Here is a 6,000-nt window from a genome sequence, read left to right on the forward strand (position 1 = left end):
GTTAGTAATAATAGCCTAACGTGATATATAAGTTATTTTTAAAAAATTAATATAATATTACGTGACACATGGGCTATGTGATATTTTAACATCTTCGCTTTATAAAAATTAATATAATATTATGTGACACATGGGATATGTGATATTTTTTTTAAAAAATCGCCGCTTTATAAAAATTGATATAATATTTTGTGACACATGGGCTATGTGATATTTTATTTAAAAAAACCTTCGCTTTATAAAAATTACTATAATTTTATGTGACACATGGACTATGTGATATTAAAAAAAACATCTTCGCTTTATAAAAAATAATATAATATTAAGTGACACATGGGATATGGGATATTTTAAAAAAACATCTTCGCTTTATGAAAATCAATATGATATTATGTGACACGTGGGTTATGAAACATCTTCGCTTTATGAAAATCAATATAATATTACATGTATGTGACACATGGGCTATGTGATATTTTAAAAAAAACATCTCCGCGTTATGAAAATCAATATAATGGGCTATGTGATATTTTATAAAAAGAAAAAAAAAATCTTCGCTTTATAAAAATTAATATAATATCATGTGACACATGGGCTATGTGATATTTTAAAAAATCATCTTCGCTTTAATGAAAATCAATATAATGTTAGCTAATGTGATGATTATAATAAATATAATTTATTATTAAAATAAAAGTATGTGACGCATGGACTATGTTATACTTTATTATAAACATTTTCGCTTTATGAAAATCAATATAATATTGTGATAATACATGTGTATGTTGTATTGTTTTCATCATTTAATGAAAAATAATATAATATTATATGACAAAAGACTAATGTGATAATATGCTATTTTACACACAACACCCCTTTATGGAAATTAATATAATATTACATGATAATACAAGTTAATCTACAAACAGAATCCCTGTATTTAAATGAATATTATGGGGCATATAAGCTAAGTTATTTTACAAACAACACCACACGAAAATCAATATAATATTATCTACCATAAAGGCGAACGTAACAACATTTATATGGGACTTTATAAGCTACTATTATAATATAAATTGTATTACAAACAAAATTCCTCAGGTTTTGTGGATTCATTCCTTCAAAATGGTAGCTATTCATGGCTTCATTTCGTGTTATTTCTATTCAGTCTGATTCACTCTATACAAACAAAGATCGTCTACTTTCCGCTTATCTTCTTGAGATTCCAACAACCATGGGACTGTCACCCACTAATGTGTACACGAGGCGTCAACTTTATGTAACCGTCCTAACGACTGGGTTGGAAACTCTGGAAGATCCTTCTCGACCCAGTTAGCCAATCAATGATTACTACCCTTTTAACATTTACGTATATTTTAACCATGTTCAATTTTTATTTCCATAATAATCAAAACTGCTTGTGTTATTCGATACATTTGAATTTGTACTTGCATTAATCATTCGACTAAACCCTATTATCGCCAAAACGTCAAGGTATGGCTGATTTTATTCCGATGAAGAGTTATTTATGGATGTTGATTAGCCTTGTTAGAATTCCTTAAAACAAGATTGGACATACATATCAGCCTTGTCTTATTTTTACGACAAATGTCGTGACAGGATGTTAGCGACAGCCACGGGGAGACATTAGTCATTACATGGTAACAGAGGGTTTACTTATCGTGGAAGGTTTTTTGTTGGTGGTTTTACTTTCAAGTATCGGTCAGAACAATCCTAAAACTCTACAATACATGGTTCGAATAGTTTACTATCAAATTCCGAACCTGGGCAGTAGACTGGTGCATACAGAAAAGCTGAAAACGTAGGATTATATTCATGTTTGGGTATGTTTGACTATATTTTGCATAAATGTTATAAATATCTCTAAACAAACTACTTCAAGGCATTACCACCCACTTCCTCGTATGGGGATACCGCATATTATTATTATTATGTGTATGTTTATTGCAAAATATCTTTAAATAACATTCTACTAGGTTTTAAGGTCCCTCCCCTTGTAAGGAGATATCACAGCAGTTTTTCGTTTTATGACGTCCCACAGCTATGACTGTGATTCTTTCATTTCCTAAAATATTCTTAGAAGTATGTTCCGGGTGGATCTAGATTCGAAACTGTCTTTTCACAATAGATCCAAACCAAATAATGTTTCTTAAATCAACATAGGAGTGCTATGAATGATAGTGAATATTCATTTTAAAACAGGAATAGGAATTCGTGTACTTCTGGTTGCATATGCCAGCAAGTATGCTAGAAAACTTCCCCACAGTACAGACGCTCTCTCCAGGGACAAACATATTATTACAATAATTCGCTTTGTGATGCGGAAATGGTAATGGAACTAAGAAGCCAGTGCAATGCCACAAGATTAAGTGTTCTGTCATACTAAGGGTCGCCTGTCCAACCTAATGGGTTTTCTCCGGGTCCTCCGGTTTCTTCCCACTGCTAAAGACCCCAACGCGTAAGCGAATTATTGAAATAAAATTGAACCATATGTTAGTCTCGAAATGACCTAGTTTGTGTCAAGTGGAGGATAAACCTCATTTCCCCCTCTCTCTTTCATACTATGGAATTTGAGATGGTAGATAAATGTTTGAAATATATATATATTGTGACCACAATTCAACACCAAATCCCAACATTTTGAACTCAAAATACTTTTCTCTGACATCCGAAAGTCTTATGGAACTATTACCAGGTATTCCTAATAAACCGTGTCTTGTATTCGTTCTCCGAACCACTTTTCACTTCAGTGAAATCTCATTCTAAACAAAGTTTAGCTTAATCTACGCCCTTTCAGGTTAAAGAGGGTAGTTCCGTCGGTGGTGGACGATGATGAGGCCACCGGAGCTGCCATGGAACCAATTAGTTTTCAGCCAGTAGCGATAGCTAGCGTGGGTGAGTACAAAGACTTTTAGTCAGTAGCGATAGCTAGCGTGGATGAGTACAAACGCTTTCAGTCAGTTACAAAACAACCAAATGTTAGTAACGTTTTTAAATGTGGACAACATACCAGACTGTCCATCATTGCCACAACTTCAAGAGAAGGGGAGAAGGGGAGGGCGGGAGGGCGGGAGGGGGCGGGGCGGAGGTGCAGATCATAATTTAACTGCACAATAGCAAGCTGATTATTATTCTAGAGATAATCTCCAGAGGTATATGACTATGGAGACCCCAAGTTTTAGAATCAGCCTTTTTTTCTGTGATATTCTTTTCTGTATAGGACAGCGTGCCGTACATCAAAAGCTAAAATATTCAGATATATACAATAAGATTTAAACTGTGATGAAAGAAAAGTATTTGACAGTTTCCGGTTTCAGGAAATAAAATTTTGCCCATACGCCTAATCATAATGGACAGGAAAAGATATAAATGACATCTAAAACGAAATTGATTAAAAGGATAAGTTACAAATTTAAAAAAGATTATCAGACATGATATCTAGGAGTTCCGGACCTGTCAGGTCTCAACCATCATTCAAAACAGAACCATCGACAAGGGCCAAGATTTATGTGCCAGTATACTGTCATCACCCATGTTCGTTGTCCACATATCCACATTGTTGTCCCCCTGTCACACATATCATATGAATGACCTAAGGGTACCCAAGGAGCTGCAGCTACAGTATAACTGTGACGTTCTTGATTTCCTTCACAAAGCGGCTGTTGGGTATTGATCGTTGCCTAGCAACACGACGTTGTTGATACCCTTATGATGATCCCCATTAATATAAATAAAATATGTTACCTAGTCCAGAATATAATTAAAGCGTATTTTTTTTATTTTTTTTTATTTTTTTTTATTTTTTTTTTTGGGGGGGGGGGGGTCACTTATCTATTTTTTAACATCTACGGTCGTCAGTTTTAAATATATAAAATATATATTAAGTCTGCACATGTCGAAAAGAAGTCAAGATCTTAGATCTTTTTATATTATTCTGTGTAGATAATTTTTATCTCCTATAAATTAAATCTGTTTTCATAAACAATATTTTATTCACAGACAACGATAAAAATATATATTTGTTAAGTCTGAACTGATGGAAATTATGTCACTGCCTTTTAATATTATTTGTGTAGATATTTTTAATCTCTTATATATTATATTTTGTTTGTTTTTCTTTATAAAAATATTTTATTTACTGAAAAGGATTGAAGAACAAAAAGCGGGGAGGGGGTTTATTATCTCTCGTAAATCGTGTTTCTTATTTAATACAAAAAGTAGGCTTACTTTAATGAGTAATCCAAATCACCAAATCGGTAGTTTTGGGGTTTTATTTAGGAAATGAAATTTTAAAATTATATTTGAAGGACTGATCAGGCCTCTACTATCTGAATTGCCAATAAGAGTCTATGGGGCCCATGAATATCAGAGTTCAAAATTGAAATGGGCAATTATGCAGGATTTTTTTGATTTTTCCTTTGAAGCTATATAGTTAGTATGTACAAGAGTTTTCGCTTCATCGCAGTCTGCTAGTGAATGATCTATAATATGACTAGTGTTGGAAAGGAGGGAGGGGGGGGGGCAAAAAAGGTCACGCCCCAGCACATTTGTTTCCTCTCAAGGGCCCTGGGATTGTTCTATAATATGCCCAAGTGTTCTGCGATATGGCTGCTTGTATGTTCTGGTGCAATGTTGTTGATTTCAGCAATTGTCCGGTCTGTTCTTAACTTTTTAAGACCTGGCCTGTAGTGTAATTGGACGTTTTTGATTACTCGTTTGTATCTATGGCCTCCAAAACGTCATAAAAGTAGCTGCCCCATTTGGGTGTTTATCACCAAATGTATGTCCCCGAATGCTGATTAGGGTATGAGTTTATTCTTGTAATTGCTGAGTAACCCTAATTAACAATGGTATGTGTTGGCCTTCACTTGTTCGATTTGGTTTAAACAGTATTTATTTCGAGAATATTATACAATGTAAAAGGCATAAATAATAGGATACAAAAACAAACCGAGTAGGCTTATATTAATTTGCTTCCTTCTGGTTTGGGTGTATAATATATGTACAATGTCGAATTATATATGATACATACAAAAACTAATTACATTATTTTAGTTATGGTACAAATAAGCAGATAAATGATTTTAAATAAATAAATAAATAAATAAATATAAAAAATAAATAAGAAATAAATAAATAAATAAATCTCACCCCAGTGTTGTATTTTACGGAGTAAACCGTTTTGTATCTTTAATATATTTCGATTTCGTCGATGTAAATTCTAAATTACTATGCTATACGAATACAGATTAATAATATACCTTATTTTTGCCCCACAAACTCCTGATTTTTTACATGTTTATGTTTTTGTGGATATTGCCTAGTTTATTTCTTTTTGCCAGGAAGGCCAGTGTATGCACCAGAAGCCTTTGCCAGTTTACCTCAATGGATGAACAGACCGAATAACTGTAAAAGTGGTATAGAATATCTAACAGGTCTTGAGCGAGTCCAAGTTCAAACAATGTGTGATAAAAGTTTGTATTCTACGATTTTTTAAAATTTAATCAATATACTGGAATTATAAATGTATCGGTTTGAAATGCATGCAGAAATATATGTGATTAAACATCACCTGATTGTAAATATTTTTTTTTGTTTTATGTTACGATATCTTGCATGACGCATCTATCAGAAAGCACATGTAGTATTCAATGGAATAACAGTTACTTGTTAAAATGTATCCCACTGGAAGTCGATGGGGTATTTACGTATTCAAATTGTCTGCCCTTGATCGTAGCTAATCAAAAAAACAGTTTACAAACCAGTCTTCGCCCCAATGCTTACGGGGGGGGGGGGGGGGTGGCTGAATGGTTAGCGTGCGCGCGCTGTATCATAAAGTCTGTCATTGAGTCGACTGGCGTGACAAGGAGTAGGGTCGCCTGTCCAACCTCGTGGGTTTTCTCCGGTTTCCTCCCACTGCTAAAGACCCCTACGCGCGAGCGAATTATGTAAATAAAATTAAACCATATGTTAGTC

Source organism: Patella vulgata, chromosome 7 (assembly GCF_932274485.2).
Source record: "Patella vulgata chromosome 7, xgPatVulg1.2, whole genome shotgun sequence".
In the NCBI taxonomy this organism is placed as follows: domain Eukaryota; kingdom Metazoa; phylum Mollusca; class Gastropoda; family Patellidae; genus Patella; species Patella vulgata.